The sequence below is a fragment of the Nicotiana tabacum genome, chromosome 8 (assembly GCF_000715075.1).
Source record: "Nicotiana tabacum cultivar K326 chromosome 8, ASM71507v2, whole genome shotgun sequence".
Taxonomy (NCBI): Eukaryota; Viridiplantae; Streptophyta; class Magnoliopsida; order Solanales; family Solanaceae; genus Nicotiana; species Nicotiana tabacum.
In genome coordinates, this window is record NC_134087.1 from 124,794,573 (window position 1) to 124,818,158 (window position 23,586).

At 40.6% G+C, this 23,586-nt stretch overlaps 1 pseudogene; it reads right to left on the bottom strand.

Annotated features, from left to right (window-relative positions):
* Positions 1-1,680: 1,680 nt before the first annotated feature.
* On the bottom strand, positions 1,681-8,294 carry LOC142163295 (DExH-box ATP-dependent RNA helicase DExH12-like; annotated as a pseudogene).
* Between the last annotated feature and the right edge of the window lie 15,292 nt (positions 8,295-23,586).

The window sequence follows — 23,586 nt, forward strand, 5'->3', positions numbered from 1 at the left end:
GACTATTAAGCCACATCCTTTGGTGTCTAAATATATTTAAAAAAACTCTTAATAGATACTGGACCTAATGTAAGCGTATTAACATAACTAGCCTTTATTTATTGAAACAAAATATAGTGCCTTCAAATGGAGAAAAATGATGGGAGTAAATTGGTTAGACTGATGACTTGGCAGAATGTGATTGGTCTATTATTTTGATGCTTGTGTATATGCACATATATAGATTAGTACTTGACTATTTGAGATGTAATGCAGTTGTATATGTAGTTAATGTAACTTAAAGATGTAACTTGAAGTTCTAATTGTATAATCTTGTATTTTATCAATGCATTGTTTCTGTTTTCTTCTTCTGTTGTGAATGAATGAGTGAATGTTGACTGTAGATTAACGAAGTTGGTGGCTAGTGACTGACTGTTGAATGGTAAACTATGGTGAAATGGTATTTGGTCATTTTGCAAATAGTTTTAGTTTACAAGGTCGTAGTATCTAGTTTTAGACCAAGCAGTCTGGTTTATACTCGATTTCTGGCACAATCTTGTTATAATCAACATATTGCTGGATCTAACTGTTGAGATTTTTCAGGCAGGAACTGGTTGAAAACTGACAGAATTTTGAGTTTCAGTCTCTTCCCATTTTTCACGAGAAACTGGTGAGATCTGAACAACACCAAGATTCATCGCAAAATATGAACTTCTTTAGTAAATATGATAAATCTACAAGTGCGATTTGCAAAATTTCCTATTATTTTCATCAAAATGTACAAAGCATCTGTCATCTACATAAAGATTTTCTTTTCAGATTTCAATATATAGCAGTTGTACATCTTCAACAACCAGCATCCTAACTTCTTCAGAAAAACAGCTTTTCCCAACGCAACTAGTAAAATTTAATAAGAACAGTAGCCATAAGACAAAGCATTTAGTCCCATTCACTCATATTCAAAGACGAACCAACATGATTGAAATTCGTAACCAAACACATCAAGCACCGATCACCATCAAACATATCAGCAGCAAAAAATAAAATATCAGCAGTACCTGACTTCCAAAAAAGAGAAAAAAAGACAGCAATACCAAGAGTTAACACAAGCACCTCCTAAATCTAGAAACTAGCACCAAAATGAAACATCCTTTGCCCAAATATTACCCAAATGGCAGCTGCACCAGAATCAGATATCCATGTTGGACCAGGTAGAATTTCGCTAGTAAATCAGCCTTCTTGAGTTACTTCATAGTTATAAAAGCGGTACCATGTCCTGCTTCTCATCTTCTAACCTATATGAAAAATGAAATACGATTTTTGAAGCTTCACCATTCTTTTGCAGAAACACAATGAAACAAACCAGAAAAGGCAAGCACAATCCAACAAAGTGGTCTGGTCTCCCCAATGCACGAAGAAACATCGTCAGTAGCCAAGAAACATACTAATAGTACTGTTAACTTGTAGATGCTCACCAGTCACCATACTATTGGTAACCAAGAAACTTGTAGAGCATCTAATCGCCTGTCTCCTGTAGCACTATTACCTTGTAACATCTTTCCGTTAGTTTTAGGGTTTTAATCTTTACCTGGACTAATGGTATCCACTTTTAACAACATGAAGGACCTTTTATGTTATGAGTAATATATAAACGACCAGAACGCACCTGACCCATTCAAAAAGTAGAAGAAGGCTGAAAACTATGAGGCAAGTGATCACCAATAATCCCAAATAAACAAGGAAATGCCACCCACTTCCAGCAGCATTTCAGATTACATTCTTAAAGCTACAAATAAACTGCATAATATTGTGAAAAAACTAGTTCATGACACAATCTAAAATAGGATAAGACAGCACTTATCTCAGTACATCAAGCAGCTGGGCAAGTTACCAAAAAGTAAAAGCTAATCACTTATCTTCAACTGTCGTCTTCTGCCATTGCCTCTTTTACATCAAGTGCGAAAGTATATTCCTGATCACAACCTAGGTAAGAATCACACATGAAATAGAGTGTGTACGTCCTCGTTCCAGCTTCTGCAGGGGCAGCAAAATCAAGCTTGATCTTTGACTTCCTTTGCAGACTAACCCTCTTAATGGCTAATAATTGGTTGCTCTTCGTATCTCCCACAACAAGCCACCATCCTTCTTCCTTGGCCTTAGGATATCTAGGCGCAAACACAGGTCCAACCTCTGTTCTACCCTCAAGATCTCGCTCAAGAGTTACCTGTAAACTCACATCATCTCCTGCTCTCACATTACCACCATCCAGCAGATCATACGTCAAATCAATGTTAGGAAGCTGGTTACAGAAACCGGCAATATCCATAAGCTGTGACTCTGAGATTTGCAAGAGCTCATGCCTCTCATCATTTTCCATCTGCAATAAATCAAACACAGTCTCTATACTCTTTCCTCGATTCTCTTGGCACTTCTTCGCCAATTCCTTAGTGAAGTGTGGGAGTTGAAGAAGCATAGAATCACGCTCCCACATTCCCTGAGTGACCATCTGGCTCGCTTCCATTGCTAGAAGCGCGAGATTCAGCCATCCATTACTAGATATTACATCAACCATTGCTTGAAGCAGCCTACTAGCAGAAAGAAGTACTTCTTGCTGGTCAGAAGCTAGACTTCCGCCCACCATTTGCCTAGAGAAGTGGGCTTGTAACAGAGCCTTAGCCTTGAAATGAGGATCTGTGTATTTGGGATTTTCAAAAGAGAAACGCTGATGATTAATTAACCTTCTTAGCAACTCCTCTTCACCGGGTCTTATTGGCAGCTCTTCATACTCCGATGCTGAAGCCAAAATTTCAAGCAAGCCCTTTAACTTCGTTTTGGTGGTCAAAGAAGAGCTAAAACGCTCTACGGTTTTGTAACTGATGTAATAATATGATGCAATCATGCCAAGATTCAGGGGCGAAAGCGAAAAGTCATCTTCCACAGTAACACATTTGCTTGACTCCAAGTCACTGATAGTATTCTCGACCAACTCTGAGAGGTGATCCGAAAGATGCCTGTGACTAACTCCCTGCAGATTATAGTAGTTTGGATTCTGAGTGAGCCTTCTGTACATAAATGTCCATGTAAGGTAATCTATAGCTTCCTGCTTGTTCTGAATAACTCCAGCAGCTGCCTCGGCATTGAAATTTTCGCGGAGATAGTGCAGCAAATGGCTCTCAACTGGAAATGCTTCATACAAGAACTTCTTGTAGTAGTCTTTGCGTGGTGCATGGCAGATGATGACACACTTCCCCGAGCTATCTACAAGAGGTCGACTGGCACGACCCATCATCTGCAATAAATCACTCACTGGATAATCACTGGCAACATTTTCCTTACCATCATGGTACTGAGTTCCCATAACCACCACCAGATGGGCAGAGAGGGGAACTCCCCAACACATTGTACTGCTCATTACACATACTTGAATCCATCCAGTTTCAAACAATGTCTTCACTATATCCTGATCTGTGCTAGATAAGCCTTCATGCAAATAGCCCACACCATACTTAAGTGTCTCTTTTAGCATAGGCTCGTTGATCCTCTCCACAAAAGGCTCCAGCTCTATTCCAGATTGCAGCAAAAACACAGGTATTTCTTTGCTGTCCATGCTTGAGTAAGCCATCAGATCCACCGCAGTGAGGCCTGCATGCTTCCTCGTGGGAACATACACTATTGCTGGTTTTCTTTTTCTTGCATGTTGTACTATTGCAGTGTATGTGGGTTTTGTCATGGCTTGCATCCTAGCTTCAAAGTTAGCAATATCAACACCCTTAATATGTATTTCCAGCGGCACAGGCCTGACACTAGGAGGAAAGTTGAAAAGTCCATGAGATGTAGCCCCAATCCATTCCCCCATATCCTTGCCATTAGCCAGGGAAGTTGACAAAGCAACGATGCGAATCTTGTTATCAAGCTGGTTTGAGATATATCGCATCCGAGAGACAATCACCTCCAGCACCGGACCGCTTTGGCCACCAATCAGGTGCATTTCGTCAACAATGAAAAGACTTACTTTCTGAACATGCTTTCGCTGTTTCCAGCGACTAGATAAAACATCCCATTTCTCAGGCGTGCTGATAATTAATTGACCCTTCTCTAACAGTTTCAAATCAGTCGCCGTTTCACCAGTTAATTCAACCACTCTCATTCCAAGAGAGTCTCCAAATTTCTCTTCCAATTACTGTACCGCTCCTTAGCAAGAGCCTCAAAGGGAGCTATATACACTGCACGTAAGATACTATCAGGTCCTTTCTGATGATTCTTCAATATGGCAAATTCAGCACAAATGGTCTTCCCACTACCAGTTGGAGCGGCGACCAAGACGTTGTCATCTGAGTTGTATAACACTGTAAACACCTGAGTCTGAACTGGATTGAAATGCTTAAAATCGTGATAGAGTGATTCATAAGCTGGATTTCTCAATGCAGTAACTGGCAGAGGTTGCAAGTCTAGTAACTCGGTGGGAGGAGGATACTTTTCTGGTAAAATCAGGTGTCGGAAAGAAACTGATAAAACAGTCTCGGACCCTAGCCATCTATCAGACACAACATGGATGAAGTATTGAGGAGGCAATGGTTCATAAATTGGGACTATGAAGTTCAAAGTATGGTCCTCATCAATATACCGTTTCTTCAGCATGAAATATTCATAATGAAGAATATTGTCCCTATCATTATCTTCCACAATAACCCAGAAAGGTTCTACATAACCATGGACATTATCCTCCCACTGGAAATCTGGTGTAATAGTTAATTCTACACACAGGACCGAGCGTGTAATTGGTTGAACATGTGCTGCAAGGTTGAGCTTCGGGAACTGATGAATGCACTTGTGAAGATCTGTTTGCTTCTTTGGGAAACGGATAAGCTCCCCTAACTCTTGTGATGAAAGATCATAATACCGCTCCCAAGCCAAATCTTTCTTCTCCAATCTCATCAAGATTTCATTTGGAATGCCATGGAATTGGCGAAGTGGTGTCTGCATGCTCCACATCCTCTTACTTAACATCTTGCACCATTTCAAAGCCTTTTCGGCTAACAGAGCCCATCCTCTTTTCAGAACTATCTCAAAAAGGGCTCGCATCAGACGTGTAGCACTCTGAGTTAAATAAGCCATGTCCGATGACAAAGACAACCCTTCAAGCTTCAGCTGCGAAATATATGCCTGCAGTAGAGCATTCATCTTGGCACTGGGCTCCTCAAGACTCTCTTTGATCCGAATGGGAACACGATCCAGAAGCTTTGCCAATTCCATTTTCTCATCTTGTCTTACTATTACATATTTGAACTCCTCACTGAGAGTGAAGAGTCTACAAAGATCACTATCATCCATCGTCGGTTTCAAGTGCTCATTGTATGTTGAAATTGTCCCATGAGTTACGTAGTAATAGCTAGCAATGCGACCCAAATCAGTCGCCTGGAAATATCCACTTTTTGTATCATACTTAATTAGATTGTTCTTGTCCAGTAATGTAGCTGCAGAATGAACCAAGTCAGCACACCTTTCCTCCAAAGCACCAGCAGTTTTGAGAGCATCAGCAGCGAGACCATAAAGAGTGGGATTTTGTACCATGCGAAAATAAAAGTTAAGTATAGCGGAGCCAGTTGCATGCCTCTTTGGCATTCTGCACTGTCCCAAGGACAATCTCTGCGTTCAACTGATCAGGCAACTTAGATATAAACTGACTTTCAATAGGAAGCTGTTGATTCATTAAAGAAAGATAATATTGCAGTTCACTGTGTCCAGTTATTATGATTCCTCACCATTAGTGTCATATTGAGGCCTTCCTGCTCGGCCAAGCATCTGCATAACATCAAGGGGACTGAGTTCAGTCCAGGCTGCCTTTTCAGGATTGTATATTGTGGTGCCTTTTATGATGACAGTATGTGCAGGTAAATTGACACCCCAAGCTAAGGTGGCTGTTGAAACCAAAACTTGCACATGGCCATCAGCAAAAAGTTCCTCCATAAGTTGACGATCAGTCCTATCTAACCCCGCATGATGAATTGCGAAACCATATGGTAAAAGATCTTTGAGATCATTGCTCTTGACAAGCTCTGTTTGAGACTGAAGAATTTCGTGAGTTACACTATCCTCCTTCAAAAACTTACCAAGTGTGCCATTAGCACAAGCAGTATCTCGTATTGCACGAGCTGTTCTAGTTGTTTCCTTCCTTGAGTGGACAAAAATAAGCATTTGATGCTTTCCAGCCACATTGATTACCTTCTCATAGCAAACATCATTCATCAGATGGAACCTCTGCAACCGATTCTTAACAGTAATTCCAATATACTGTTGAGCCAATGGGACAGGTCTGTAACTATTGTCAAAATGGAAGAGGCCTTTCTTCAGATCAACTCTCAAAAACTCGGCCACATCCTCACAATTTGGGAGAGTCGCTGATAACCCAACCAGCCGGATATGCTCTACCATAATCTCGGTTTGTCTGATAGTTCTTGCAATTATACTTTCCAAAACAGGACCTCTGTTGTCATGCAGAAGATGTATCTCATCAATTATAACAAGTTTAACAAGCTGTGTATATGTGCGATCACCCGACTTTCTGGTTATGATATCCCATTTCTCCGGGGTTGTCACAATAATTTGAGTTTCTTCAATCTCTTGATGAGTTAGTGTTTGATATCCACTCAATTCCTTTACACTGACACCATAATGATCCAAACGACTTGAGAGATTGCCAACTACTTCAGCAACAAGTGCTTTCATGGGTGCCACATAGACAATCTTATAATTGTTATGGTTGAAAGATCCATTATCTTCATTACGGTTCAATCCAATTTGCTGAAGTATAGTAAGCATAGCTACATTAGTCTTTCCAGCTCCAGTGGGAGCACACAGTAAGATACTGTCAGGGGAAAATAGGGCAGTTTCGTATACCTTACTCTGCACCCTATTCAATTGGGACATCCCACTGAAAGCTGGTTGTGCCCACTCCGGAAGGGAGGAGATTTTCACGAGCTCTTCGTCAGGAGCTAATGGCTTTGGCTTCAATGCTGGCACATGAACTTCCTCATAACCCTTCTTATGATTTCAATAAGATCCCACCGGAAGCTCACACATTTTATGTGCCATCAATCGATCACTCTGTGGGAAGGCAAGGCTGTCAAGATCGAGCAACTGACGCTCGGCCATTAACCAACCATTATCAACATCTTCAGCATCTGCTCCACCAGTCTCATCTTTATAAATGAGACGCCTAGCTTCTTCCCTAATGCTTTTCTCCAAATTCTTCTCTCTCTCTTTTGCAGTTGCCCCATTAGTAGCATGCAACTGCTCCAATATTGCAGCATGATCTGGACCCAAACCCAACATCTCTTGTTCAATTTTCTTCCTCTTTTCTTGGTCTTCAGCCCTTGCAAGACGAGTACACCACACTACCTTTATCCGGTTTCTCAGGAGATACTTAATGAGACTGAACTTGTCAAACTGCAGATGCACCAGCAGCTTGGTTTCCACGTCACGGTCATCACCACCTTCAGCAAGAATTATAAGAACCTCTTCAGCAAGCTTTTGACACTGTTGCGGATCAATCTTCTGCTCATGATAAGCTTGAGATATCTTTCTTTGAAGCCAATAAGCATCTATATACTGAACATCCAAAGCCATTCCCTCATCGGCTTCCTGCAATATATCAATGATATTGCCCATCTGCATAGTGCTAGCAGTACCATAAGCTTCCTCCTTTTCATCATCTGACACCAAATCAAGATCACTTTCTTCTTCTTCATTCTCAAAATCAACTGCTACACAAACATCATTATCATAATTAAGTGCTTCATCACCTTGATAATCAGTGATGAGTCTGCCAATTGAAACAAACTGATCAAATACCTGGTCTGATATGGGAGCATTCAACAGCTTCTGAATTTCCAGCTTTTTCTTTTCAGGGTTGTTGAAGTTAATACTATCATTCTTTAGCACAGCTAAGATCTCATCAGCTGCGGCAGTCACAATGTTGAAGGCTGTCCTCCACATAAAAGATGCTGAATTATAGAGAGCATGGCTTCATAAGCAGCCCTAGTTTCCTTTGTTTTTGGCTGGTAAACTCCTCCTCCTTCCTCTGTTTCCAAAATAAGAACACTTTCTTCATGAATCCTCCGTCTCTTCTCAGTGGGCTCAGAGACAAGTGGACGCTCCCTTTCCTTCTTCTGAATTTTCTCAGGAGGCTTGCACCTGTAAACGCGATCCCCAAAAGTTTTGGGGTCAATTCTTCCAGACAGAGACTCTGATTCACCAGAGGTTGAATTGGCTCCATATTCATACTGTTGATTGAAGCCTGCATGTGAATGTGCCATCTTCAATCAGAAATCAAAACACCTAAAATCACTGCAAACAAGGACGTTGTTATGATAATTACTACAACGCTAAAATAACCAAAGATAAAACCCACAAAAATTGTACGAAAAAACTTCAATTGCGCGTAAAGCAAACCACAAAGAACAAAAGGGGCTGAATGAGTTTTTTACGCGCAAAATCCTCAGCGGAGCACCCATATTTATAATGCTACAAAATCCTATTTAGACACGGATTTGATTAATTTGAAACTACCAAATCCTAATAAATTTAAGATTATTAACCTTGGTTTAATTCCAACAACTACAAATTCGGATTAGCAACTACCAAATCCTAAGCGATTTGGGAGTATCTGATTTTGGATTGAAACGTTAAAGCAAAGGGCATAGCAGTGTCGGTGTTACACATTCGGTAAGAGATCAGTCGAAAGGGAATTAGTTAAACCCAAAAAAAAAAAAAAAAAAAAAAGTCCATGACTTTCTATTTGAATTCTTTTTTTTTTTTTTTCATAATTGGCATGAGTGAGAATATTTGGCTGGCCATAGTGGCAATACACATTCGGTAAGAGAGTTAAAAAGGACATCCGCAAAAAGAAAAAAATATAAAGGAGTCCATGACTTCCTATTTGAATTATCTTTTTATTTTTTATTTTTTCATAATTGGCATGAGCAGGTTGGCAAACGGGCGGATCGTATCAAATATAGGTGGGTCGAAACGGTAATATAAAAATGAATAAATTATTTGATCCAACCCATATTTAATACGGGTGAAAAATGGGTTAATCAGCGGATAATATGGCTTTTTGAATATGATTACTTTTAGAAGAGTTCATAGTCTCACAAGCTTGAAGAACCCCCAATTTGAGTATTTACAAATAGGGGTGTCAATGAATATTTAAAAATCTACTAAACTGATCGAACCGTACCGTACATAACCGAATTTTAGGTTTCTTTTAATATAACCATGTGTTTTTATATAAATCTATAACCGTCCGACAATTAGGGTAGGTTTTTTATTTTATGAAAATAAATCGAAAAAATACTTAACGTTACAAACAATTAGGGTAAGTTTTTTTTATTTTATGAAAATAAATCGAAAAAATACCAACCCGTATCGAATAAATTTACAATGTGAACAATATATTTATATATTAAGTTTAAAATAATAAAGCATTAAATTTTTTCTTGGGCCTTGGAATTATGAAACAGTTACAAGCCAACAAGTAATTAAACTCAAAATCATAATTCTCAAACTTATTATGCTACACCTATTGAAACTATATTATTTTCAGCATATTCACTAGCAAGACACAAGGTATTATAGCGATTATGAGTAGCAAACTACAAATGTATTAAATATGTTTCCTTTCGTATGATTTTGATTTATTTTTTTGAATATTTAATCTTGTATAGATTTTATTCTTGAATCTCAGCTGAGTTAATATTTTTTCACTCGTGTGAGTTATATTATTTTTTTTAGTTTCTTTACGCTGATGTAAAATAGTTGATGGATCTATACTCTAGCTATCTTTTATATTTTCTTAATTCATCACCTTTTAAACTGTAAAAATGTCTAGAGAGTTTTGCTAAGTCTTATAAAAGCACAAATGTTATTGCATTCTAATTCTACTAGTGACTTTTACATGATATTAAAAAAATCACCGCAAATTTACCGAACCGTACCGACACCAAAGAAAAACCAACATGATTGGGATGGTTTCAAAACGTCTAATTTTAGTTATACATAATAGAATAATCAAAAAATTGGTATGGTACAAATTTTATAAAATAACCGGCAGAACCGAACCATTGACACCCCTATTTACAAATATAAAAGCTAAACTCATTAGTTATACATTGGTTATCTATTTTTTAAGTGGATAATATGGTTCATATTCATATTTGACCCGTTTTTAAAAAGTTTATTATCCAATTCATTTTTTATTAGAAAATATGGATGGATAACTATTTTTTTTTATCAATATTGCCACTGCTAGGAATGACTCAGAATATTTGGCTGACATAGTGGCAAAATCACTCAAGTATAATTGAAAACGTCTATTCAGTTACTAAAAATTGTTGTTATAAACGATTGAATTCTTTAAATTCCCACATTATAAAGTTGAATCGATTATATTATGTTTCACAAAATCGCTTAACAATGAGATAATCTCTATGCAATAGGAAAAGAGATTTTATAGAGAAACTATTTTGAATTTCTTTTTGGAGATCGTGATCTCAACCAGTATTTTAAAAGGCAGCGTATTTTATTTAATGTTGGGCGAGGCATAAGCCCCGAGACATGAGGCGTAAATTTCATGAATTTTTAAATATTTTAATTTATAAAAACAATAACAACAACAACAACAACAACAACAACAACAACAACAACAACAACAACAACAACAACAACAACAATATCATACCCAGTATTATCTCACACCGTGGAGTCTGGGGAGGGTAGTGTTGTAACGATCCGACCGGTTGTTTTTAAGAATTAACACCCCGATTCTCTATTAACTGCATTCCCCGTGTTTGTTTCTGCTATTGTAAGTTGTCGGGAAGGTTCGTTTTGAATTTTGGAGTGTTTTGGGACACTTAGTCCGTAAATGAGAGTTTAAACTTTAGAATTTGGACCGTAGTTGGAGCCATGTGAAGACGGTCTCGGAATGGAATTCCGTTGGTTTTGTTAGCTCCGTTGGTGATTTCGGGCTTAGGGGCATGTTCGAATTGTGTTTTGGAGGTCCATAGCTTATTTAGGCTTGAAATAACGAAAGTTGAATTTTTGAAGTTCCGGATCGATTGTGAGATTTTGATTTCGGGGTCGGAGTCCGATTCCGAAAGTTGGAATAACTCCGTAGGGTTGAATATGACTTCTGTGCAAAATTTGGGGTCAATCGAACTTGGTTTGGTTGGTTTCAGCATCAGTTGTAGGTTTCTTGAAGTTTCAAGTTCTTTAGGTTCAGATTGGAGGGTGATTCATGGTTTTAGCATTGTTTGATATGATTCGAGGGTTGTAATAAGTTCGTATGATGTTTAGGATGGGTTGGTATGTTTGGTTGAGGTCCCGGGGGCCTCGGGTGAGTTTTCGGATGCTTAACGGAAGAGAATTTGGACTTAGGCAAAATCTGAGTTGCTGAACCTGTCATAACCGCACCTGTGTGTGCGGGACCGCAGGTGCGGCTTGGTGGTCGCAGAAGCGAAATGGGCCAAGGCTCCAGGAATCCGCAGGTGCGGCTGGGTGACCGCAAATGCGGAACCGCAGAGGCGGCCAAGAGACCGTAGATGCTGACCCAGCCGGTTAAGTGCGTCTTTACACTTGTGATGCCTCTTCCGCAGGTGCAGGACCGCAAATACGGAAATTGCTGGGCAGAAAGATGAAAAATCGAGGGTTTGAGTTTATAACTTGGAAAAACAATTTGGAGCTTGGTTGAAGGCGATTTTAGGAGGATTTTGAAGAGGAAATCAGTGGGTAACGATTCTTAATCACTTTCTAGTTGTATTCCGTTAATCTAATCTTAGTTTTGTCATTTAATTTTGAATTTAGGATGAAAAATTGAGAAAAGTTCTTAGGCCTAATTTTGGGGTTTTGATCGAAGTTTTGGTATCGGATTTGAGGGATTTTGGTATGGTTAGACTCGTGAGTGAATGTGTGTTCATAATTTGTGATTTTTACCCGATTTCGAGATGTGGGCTCGGAGATGATTTTTGGGTGTTTTCCTATTTTCTTGTGTTAGCTTCGTTTCCATTAGCTAAATTAGTTGTTTGTAGCTCTTTTATGTATTGGTATTAATTTGATTAGATTTGGGCCACCTGGAGTTGGATACTCGTGGCAAGAGAGTAGTTTCGGATTGATTTTTAGCTAGTTCGAGGTAAGTGGCTTGCCTAATCTTGTGTGGGGGAGCTCCCCTTAGGATTTGGTATTTTTAATATATGAAATGCTTGTATGTGAGGTGACGAGTGTGTACATGTTCTAATTGTTGGAAATTATGTTTTCATTAAGTAACTACAACTGTGTTTTCTTACCTGTTTATACTACTTGCAATTTAAGCCTACTGTTAGCTTAGGGAAGTATGTTTAAGTGACTTAATTATTTTACTTGTTCAAACTGCTTTATTTGAATTCTGTGCAGCTTGCTAGGTTAGAAATACCTGTTTTACCTTAGTATGAAATTGGATTGAATTGAATATTCTTCGTGTTGCTGTTGTGTGTTTACTTTGGGGCTACGGGCGATATCCCGGTAGATCCCCCTCGCTTGTTTATTTGGGACTACGAATTGGTATTCCGGTAGATCCCCCTGCACATTTATATTGGAACTAGGGGACTGCACCTGGTAGATTCCCCCAGTATTGGGTATTTACATTTGGGACTACGGATTGGTATTCCGGTAGATCCCCCTGCGCACTGATCGGAGCCAACCCTATACCACTGCAGAGTGGCAAGAGTGGTCGAAACAGCTTTTACACGAAATGGTCGGGATCGAATCCACAGGGAGCTAGAAGTGGGAGTTGGTTTCCTATCCAAACTAGCAATGCATAATGCTTTTAATTGTACTTCCAATCATAGTTGGTCTTTTGATTACTTCTAATATTATGCCAATAAGATACTAAATTAAGCTAAGAGTAAGATACTTGAAAGGTTGTCTAAATGGTTAAAGAGGCACTAGGGAAGTGACTTTCTCCTAGGTGAATACTTGACGGGTTCTCGAATCTAAGGCGAGGTCGTCATGTTGGGGATTACGATATAACCAATGCACGAAACCTCTCACTCTATACCTCTCGGTAGTTTGAGTGATTTTGTCCTAATTGACTTTCTCAAGACCAATTGGGTATGATAATTGTGCAAGCAATTTAGGTTCAAGTTAGGTATTACTATCTCTAGGTTTAACCCTTTAATTGCGGCTATAATCTCTTGAATATGCACCAATTCCTTGTTGGACTAATTTTCCTAGACTCAAGCTCTCTTTCTCAAGAAGAGCCCAAGTCAAAAAGGCATAAATTAGTATTTGCAATCACTAATTCAACATGAAAAATATAAATTAGTCCAAATATCAAACACCCATAAACATTCAAGCCTTAAAACTCAAGACCCATCAAATACCCACACTAGGGTTGAGCCACAACCCTAGCTAATGGGTCTAGCTACTCATAATAATGGAAAAAAACTGATAAATAGATGAAGAATAACCCATAAGATTTAATTACAAACTAAGATAGAGAAGATTCAGTGTTAAAAGTAGCTACAAATTACTCAAAATAGCCTAATACAGCCGTTCACGTGCTCTGGTCTTTCTCAGATTACAAAAGATGCCCTAAAATGTGAAAAAAAATATTTATACTAGGCCGAATTTTTTGGACAAAAATACCCCTAACGAGGTAGTGTGGTCCACATAAAATGCACCGTGGACCGCAGTGAGGCTTTTTAACTTGATAATGCATTCTCTGAATCTGGCCACCGCGGGCTGCATAAAATGCACAGCGGTCGCGGTGGCATCAATTGCGGTCGGCACAAAAAGGACCGCGGACCGCATTGGCCTTCATCTTCAAACTCCTAACTCTCTGAACCCCAACTTTGCGGACCACACAAAATGGGTTGCGACCGCAAAGAGGCCACTACGACCGTACTAAATCCTCCGCAGTCTGCATTGCCTTAGGCTCTAAAAAGTGCACCTCTCTGAATCTCCTCACTGCAGACCGCACTAAATGGATTGCGGCCGCAGTGGATCTGTTTTAACTATGCTTGGACTTGTTCTTGATATGTGTGCATGTTTCACTCCTTTTTGAGCTGGTTTTGACTAATTGTCACTTTTTTGACCAAACCCTGCAATAAAGTACAACATGTAAGCCTTTGAGACTATTTTATATACATTTTTAATCAAAACTCAAGTAAAAAGGAGTGTAAAAATGAACTAGAATCCTTAGTTATCAACTTCCCCAAACTTAAGCTTTTGCTTGTCCTCAATCAAACAAAATAAGACCCACCTCTTAAGAGTAAATCCAAGAAAATTCAGCTGACCTAAAGTAACCTCATCTAGCATCAATTGGGACTAACAATTGCCCTCAACTCAAATGAATCATTAACAACATTCACTCTTTTAAGCACCATGGTTTTAGTGCGACACAAGAGCATCAAGAATTGACTCAACCCATCAAGGGAACTCTTTCTACTACCTTGGCCATTGTGGAACCCAAACTCATACATCATCAACTCTCCCTAAGAAAACCTCACTTTTAGATTGTAGCACTCAGAACGAGGATGTGGAAACACACTCATCTCTCTCAAAGAAAGGTCACAAGTCCGTCTCTAAATACCATAAGCTTGCCCCTTATGTGAGTCACCACTAATGTAAGCTTCATTCAACTGAAGATCATATAGGGCTTTTGTAGAGATATAGTGAAGGCCTTTGGTTCAGGGTAGGAAATATTTGGTCTAAGTAGGTTCCATCTTCCCTTTAGCACTTCATTTGCTTCATTTTGGCACATTTTCTCTTGACTTTTTAAGTCATTTGCTTCTTTGGGGTTAGAGAGACACACTGTCACTCTTTCTTGTTCTTTTCAAACCTTTTTCTCCTTTCTAAACATTCCATACCTTTCATCTGTTTTCTTTTATCGAATCCCTTCATTTCTTCTAGATTGTTCATTCTTTTTGGCTTTTTGATTTTCTTTCTTTTTCATTGCCTTTCCTTTTCTTCATTTTGCACCTTTTACCACTTTGTTGCATTCCTCGTATCTCCCCAAACTTATGCTTTTTCCTTGTGCTAAGGAAAGATAGGGTGCCAAGAGAGGTTTTTTTTTAGAACAGGTAAAGGCTTGTATTATGGTTTTTGAAAGAAAAAGGTCTATGGCTCAAAAGGGTTGACTAGGGATATTATCATTGGTAGGCTAATAGAAGTTTTCAAGATATAATTCGGATCAAGGAGAGCCTATAATCACATCTCAAGTTAAATTACACTTAGGATTTCGTCTAAACAAACATTCAGTGCAAGTTCTAGACTAATGGCTCAGGACTTGGACTTGCAATTCGAATTCTCACCACACAAGCTATAGGATTACTAAAGAGATAGAGTCAGGGGCCCACAACAACCTTAGCTGAGATTTGAGCAACACAATGGTCCCGAAAAATCACTTGATGATTATCGGCCAACACAAGAGTCTCAAGGTCACAACTTTCACCATCCTATACACAACAATTTGTTTTTGACCATAGGATTAAAGGCAAATGTGTTAGGCCCAAGTGAATCTTTGCTTGAGGCACCATTACTCACTAGCTTCTACTTACACAAAAAGCAAAAAGAAAATAGACTCAAATCCTTAAGAAGGTTGTCATGCCATCCATCATCGGGAAGAGCCACCCGGTTCACACAAATTCTACCTTTGGAAAGAACCGTGACATTAAGAATACCAAAGGCTTATTGAAGCAAAACTCAAAATAAGAAGCTATCAAAATGAAATAAGAAGCTATGAAAGAAAAAATGCAGAAAGTAGAATGAATATGTACAAGAGGGTATTTAAATAAATATACATAAGAGGGAATGATTATATATATCAGAAAGTAACTTTATATACAGACAAAAGATGCAAAGTATGAAAAGTGAACTAAAATGATAAAATTATGTACATACCAAAAGTAAAAAAAGAAAGCATAATAAAAAGAAAGTAATGTCATATATACAACCCAAATCATCCAAAATAGGGCTACCCCCTCAAATGAAAGCTATCATTGTCCTCAATGCTAACTAACCAAAATAAGCTCAAGAAAAGATAGAGAGTAAAAAGAAACTCCCTATTGGCCCTCCGTCTGCATAGGCTCATGAGTCTGGGTCCCTGAGTCCTTGGACTGCTTGGGAACCTATGACTGGATCCCTGTCACCAGTGTCTGCACTGGGTCCTAGGCTTGTACTAGGTCGTAGGGCTGGCTAGAGGAACCTCCCTATGGGTCCTCCAGCTCTATCATAGCATCATTAGCATGGGGAATCACCCTCTTCCTCTTTGCTGGCCTCTCTGTCTCCTACTCCGGCTCAGGCTGGGGTGCTGGAATCAGGTCATGCAATAAAAGCTCCAAAGGCAGCTGATCAGCCTTCAATTTCTCTACCTCCACCCTCAACTCTTACACAGACTCCTTGGAGGCACGAGTCTTTCTCAGCTTCTTTGTCTCCTTACCAAGCTCCTTCAATGCCTTTCCATGAGTATCAACAGCATCCATGATCAACTTCTGGTTCTCTAGGAGCTTCTTCTAGTTGTCCAGAAGCTCCTTGAGAGTGTCCTCCACTAACTGTGGGATCTGTGGCTGAGGAGGTGCAGACTGGGCTGTCACCGAAGTAGAAAGTACAGACAGCTTAAAAGTGGCTGCCTACATCCAGTTGTTGATACTGGTAAGGGTCTGGCTCAAGTGGTGGGTAGTCAAAGGTTATGCTGCAGATTAGGGAATACCTGGAACTATAGAAGTGGAGAGTCCTGGGGCCATATCTGGGGCAGCTGAAGGAGGCTGAGTAGGAGCCACTACTACTACTGGCTCTTCAGACTGGCCAGTAGAAGCAGTGGATTTGCCTTTCGGATCTTTGCCTTTGGGTTTTTCATCACCCTATAGGTTGTACCAGGAAAAGGGGGCCTTCGGCTTCATCTTCACATTGAATCTCCTTTTTTCTACATCCTGATCCTCAAAGTACATGGTCGGGAAATTGGGGAAGGGGTATGATCTATCACCTTCATTGACCACCCGTGTGATCACTCTTGACATCACATTCCCGATGTTGATCGGGTACCCCACCATGATAGAAGCTGCTAGAATTGCCTGGGAGATAGGAAGAGAGTTCTCATGAGTAGTGGGTTCTAGCCTGCTGCATACAAATGTCTCCCACCCTTTGCTTCAAAGTTCAGGGTTCTCCTCAAAATTTTTACTCCCACTGTCAACCATGCTGGGGTGGTACCTGGGATTGCTAAGTACTCTGCTAACCACGGATGGGCATCCTCCCCCAATGCTACCTTCTCTAAGTACAATGCCTCATCCTCCCCCGGGAAGCCCATGTAGTCATTGATCGTTTTTCCATCAAACTTTACTTTCAAATTTCGCACCTTGGTCACTGTAGTGCCTTTTTGATGTGAGCAACATTCGTGTAGAACTCCTTCACCAAGTGCTCATTTACATCCTCAACGTGGCCTATGAAATAGTCCCAGCCTGTTCTCTCTCTAAACTAGCTCAGCACATTGGGGTTGTGAGGGAAAATGTCCTTTGTAATGAATTTCCGCTCAGGTATCAACTTCCTCTCGGGCCACCATTCTTTGAACTTGTGGTAGGCCACTTCACAAACCTATCTTGCATGCTTCCGGTTTCCTGGTTCTCTCCACTCTTCCTACTTGGGGCTCACCCCCTCTTTCTTCTTCTACAGGATCCTCACCAGGTGTTGAAGCTGTAGGTGAGGTAGAAGAGGCATTGTCACTGCCCACAGCTGAGCCCTCAAATGACTTAGAAGAAATTTGCACTGACGCTTGGGCAGTAGGAGAGCCTGGAGGTATATCTCTCAATTTGTGACTCTCCGGCCAGTCAGGAACATATTCTGGCACGGAGTCTGAGTCGGATGCCTTCTGGGAGGGCACATACTCACTCCCCGAATGGGAAATAGCTCTATCAGCAGCCCTTATTGTCTTCCTGGTATCTTTAATAGCTTGCCGGACTTATGGGGTCAATCTGATCATGCCTCGTCCCCTACCCTAGGAGGACTCTCCTTTCCCTTTCTGTTTATCACCTACGCCTTGTGATTTCACCATTATCTGCAAGGAGAATTCATTATGTTATTGTTAGTATCCTAGTATCAGATGAAATAGTGAAATAAAATTGCAGACAGTTAAAAATGAAAAGCAGAACTGCAGACCGCACAAAATGAAGTGTAGTCGCAAAGAAGCTACCGCGGACCGCACAAAATGCACCGCGGACCACATTGAGGTGGGGGTCAGACTACCCACTCTCTGATTCTAAGCACCGCGGATTGCATGAATTGTAGTGCGGCCGTGGTAAGGCACCGCGGACCGCACAAAATCTACCGCGACCGCAGTCCTCAACTTTCAACCTCTCTGAAGTTATACCAGCGCAGTCCGTACAAAATGGTATTGCGGACCGCAGAGAAGTACCGCTGACCGCACAAAATCCACGCGGACCGCGGTAAGCCAAGAACAGTAATACCAACCTAGGGTTTCAAATATTCGTCTCAATTTTAGCCTAAAATCACATATTATTGACCCCCTAGGTGTTTAATCAACTTTCTTCACTAACTAACCCTAATTTAAACATTATTAAGCAAAACATACGCTACAATTTAAAGAAAATGGAAGAAAAAAAAGAAGAAAAACTAACTAATTAAAAGAAAATAACAAAGTTAAAAGCTAAGAAAAAAATTAAAATTACCAGCAGTGAGATGCAACGCAGATGATTGAAAATAGATTGGAATTTGTGCAATTAGGGCTTGAGTGAACAATATTGTTTTTTACTATTGAGAGCAAAGGATCGAAAAGTTTGAAATGAGGGCCTGAGGTCCTATTTATAGAAAAAGAACCTGGGACCCACTGTACCTACGCACCGTAGACCTCACAAAATGGCACCGCGATCCGCGGTACTCACAAATCTGAACCACCAGGGAGACGTCCACTATAGACCGCAAAAAATGCTTTGCGACCACAGCGGTCCACCGCGGACCGCACAAAATGCCGGCCTCGGTGGAAAACTTCAGAGAACCCCATTTTTTACCAATCAACTTTGCGGATCGCATTGAAATGTTGCCCCCGTACTAAGGCTTTTACGGCCACACAAAATGCAATGCGGCTGCAGTGCAAACTTCAGAGAGTGTATATTTTTCCCAATTTGGTCCTGCACTGCATCAAAACAATCCTACACACATCTCACAACTAGTTAGTCCAAAAGCAAATCCTATACTACAAAGAAAATCAAAGAAAACAAAAAGAAAGACACATGGGTTTCCTCCCAAGAAGCGCCTGATTTAACATCGCGGCACGACTCGGGTTATCATCAAATCACTTTAGATGGAGCAGTGCCACCATGTGGCTATCATCAATCTTGCCCAGGTAGTGCTTAACCCTGTGCCCATTAACTCTGAAAATCTCCCCATTTTTGTTCTTCAAGTCAAGTGCACCAAATAGAGTCACAAACACCACTTCAAAAGGTCCACTCCATTTCGACTTAAGCTTTCCCGGAAACAGACGTAATCGAGAATTGACAAGAGAGCCAAATCACCCACCTTGAACTCCTTTCCACGAGCATATTTATCATGAAGGTACTTCATCTTGTCTTTGTACAAGGGCGAACTGGAGTAGGCATGGAACTAGAATTCATCAAGTTCATTAAGCTGCTCCATGCGAAGATTTGCTGCCACTTCCCATTCAAGATTCAACTTCCTCAAAGCCCACATGACCTTGTGCTCTAACTCAACCAGTAGATGGAAAGCCTTCCCAAACAACAACTGATACGGAGACATACCAATCAGAGTCTTGTAAGCAGTCATATAAACCCATAGAGCATCATCCAACTTCTTTGACCAAGCGGTCCTATTTGCATTGACCGTCTTTGACAATATACTCTTGATTTCCCTGTTTGAGACTTCAACTTGGCCACTCGCCTGAGGATGATAAGGAATAGAAACTTTGTGATTGACACCATACTTTGCAAGCAAAGTGTCAAAAGCTCTATTATAAAAATGAGACCCCCCAATCACTTATGATTACATGAGGAGTGCCAAACCTAGTAAAAATGCTCTTCTTGAGAAACGCAACAACACTCCGGGCCTCATTGTTGGGTAAAGCCATGACTTCAACCCACTTTGAAACATAGTCAACCACCACAAGAATGTATGTGTTCCCACATGAGCTAACAAACGGGCCCATAAAATCAATGCCCCATAAATAAAAAATATCAACTTCAAGAATGGTATTGAGAGGCGTCTCATCTTTCTTCAAAATTCCACCTGCTCTTTGACATTCGTTGCACCTCTTCACAAGTTCACTTGCATCTTTGTACAAAGTTGGCCAGAAAAACCCACAGCTAAGAACTTTGGAGGCGGTCCTCGCCCCACCGTAATGACTACCATAGGGAGAGGAATGACAAGCCTCTAAGATACTCAATTGCTCCTCCTCGTGAACACACCTTCGGATCACACCATCCGTGCAGATCTTGAACAAGTACGGCCCATCCCAATAGAAATCCAAACTATCCCGTTTGAGCTTCTTCCTTTAGTTAGAAGAGAGCTCACACGTGATTATACCAGTCACAAGGAAATTAGCAACGTCCGCAAACCATGACATACCATTCACCTACACAGAAAGGAGTTGTTCATCGGGAATTGAATCGTTGATCTCTAGGCCATCACGAGGCCTCCCCTCCTCCTCCAAGCGGGACAAGTGGTCCGCCACTTGGTTTTTACTACCCTTACGGTCCACAATCTTCAAATCAAACTCTTGAAGTAATAAGACCCATCACATTAGCCTAGCTTTGGAATCCTTCTTCGTCATCAAGTACCGGAGTGCGGCATGATCTGTATGAATTATGACTTTGGTGCCCATAAGATATGACCGAAATTTTTCCATTACGAACACAATAGCCAAAAGCTCTTTTTTAGTCACCGTGTAGTTCACTTTAGCATCATTCATGGTCTTGCTCGCGTAATACATCGGATGAAACATTTTGTTCACTCTTTGACCCAAAATCGCCCCAACCGCAACATCGCTCGTGTCACACATGAGTTCAAAAGGTAAGCTCCAATTGGGTGCGGTAATAATAGGAGTGGTGGTCAACTTGTGCTTGAGAAGTTCAAAGGCTTGCATACATCCCTCATTGAACACAAACTTGACATCTTTTTCCAATAACTTACACAAAGGATTAACTACCTTAGAAAAATCCCTAATAAATCTCCGGTAGAATCCCGCATGCCCAAGAAAACTTCTAACCCCCTTGACAGAAGTAGGGGGAGGAAGCCTTGAAATCATTTCAATTTTAGCTTTGTCCACCTCTATACCATGCTTTGAAATTTTATGCCCAAGACTTGTGCCCTCCTCAACCATGAAATGACATTCCTCCCAATTAAGCATAAGATTGGTTTCTTCACAACGGGCCAACATTCTATCAAGATTTTTTAAGCATTCATCAAATGATTCTCCCACAACACTGAAGTCGTCCATGAACACCTCCAAAATATCTTCCACCATAACGGTGAAAATGGCCATCCAAGAAATAATAGAAGGCACGACCCGCAAGTTTGTCTAGCATCTGATCAAGAAAAGGCAATGGGAAGTGATCCTTGCAGGTTACCTTGTTCAACTTGCGGTAATCCATGCACACCCTCCAACCGGTTACAGTTCTTGTAGGAATCAACTCATTTTGTGCATTAGTCACCACTTCGGCACACATTGCACCAGCGAAGTCCAAGAGCTATCAGAGATGGGGTACACAACCCTGGCATCTAACGACTTGATCACCTCTTTTTTCACAACTTCTATAGCTTCGTTCAACCTCCTTGATGTTCCAAGGAGGGCTTTGTATCATCTTCCAGAATAATCTTGTGCATACAGAATGCGGGGCTTATTCCCCGAATATCAACTAAAGTCCATCCAATTGCCTTTTTTCGCTTTTGGAGCACTGTCAATGTGGCATCAACCTGCATGTTAGTAAAACAAGAGAAAACAATAACTGGCAAAGTAGAACTAGGGCCTAAGAACTCATACCTAAGGTATGGAGGCAATGACTTCAACTCTAACACTGGAGGTTCCTCGATTGAGGGCTTTTTTGGTGGAGTCTTCTTATTCTCAAGATCCAAAGAGATTTTCCTAGGCTCATAGGAGTAAGAGCCCATTCCATGTAAAGCATTAACACACTACACTTGACATTCATCCTCATTTACATCAAGATTCAATAATACCGCCTCTAGTGGATCCTCCATATTGATCATTGCACTAGTATCATCAATTATCACTGCCATGACAAGATCCACAAAAGAGCACACTTCAGTACAGTTGGGCTGCTTCATTGACTTGCACATATGAAAGACCACTTTCTCATCACCCACTTGAAAGGTGAGTTCCCCTGCTTCCATATCAACTAAGGCCTTCCCAGTATCAAGGAAAGGTCTTCCCAATATGATTGGAACCTCATAATTTACCTCACAATCCAAGACCACAAAATTAGCTGGCAAGATAAATTTGTCCACCCGGACAAGTACATCATCAATAATACCCAATGGTCTTTTCATAGTTCTATCCGCCATTTGCAAACTCATGGAATTCGGCCTCGATTGCCTACCCAAAGTCTTGAAAACTGAGTAGGGCATCAAGTTGATACTTGACCCCAAATCACATAGAGCTTTTGCAAAGTCTGCACTCCCAATGGTGCAAGGAATGGTGAAAGCACCAGGATCTTCTAGCTTCGGGGCCATTGAGTGCACTATTGCACTAACTTGGTGGGTCATCTTAATGGTTTCACAATCCATGGATCTTTTCTTTGTCACCAAGTCCTTCATGAATTTAGCATAACCCGACATTTGCTCTAAAGCCTCCACCAAAGGCACATTAATGGATAATCTCTTCATCATGTCAATAAACTTCTTAAACTGATTCTCATTTTTCTGTTTCGCGAGCCTTTGAGGATAAGGTGGAGGTGCCTTGGCAAAGGAGCCTTGGCTTTAGGCACAACCGTTTCCAACATGTCATTACATGTTCCCTAGATGGGTTCATGTCATTCTGAATCTCCACCTCGGTATCTTGAATATCAATCCTCACTTCCTCATTCACGTTCTCATCAATCATATTTTCAACCACCAAATGAACCTCATTCTCTTGCAACTCAACTCCTTCACCCAAAATTTCTTGTTGATTGGAGGCATTCACATCGCCACCTCGTCCACTCCTTGTAGTTACCACCATTTTATGCCCAATATTGTTCCCACCCTTCGGGTTTACTACCGTATCACTAGGTAGAGCCCCCTTAGAGCGAGTGTTCAAGGATTGTGAGATTTGGCCTAATTGAACCTCCAAGTTCCTAATTGAAGTATTGTGGGAAACCAACTGAGCATCAGAGTTCACATTCTTTTTCATCATCTGTTCAAACATTATTTCAATTCTCCCTATTTCTTGGTTCGATGAACTAGGACCTTGGGATGGAAATGAGGGTGGATTGTTGGGTTGTTGATACATTTGGGGCCTTTGAAAGCCTTGCCCCCGATTTCCTTGGTTGTTGTTGTTCCAAGTCCCCTGATTGTTGTTTCCATCCCAATTATTGTTGTTGCCATTACCATTCCAATTAC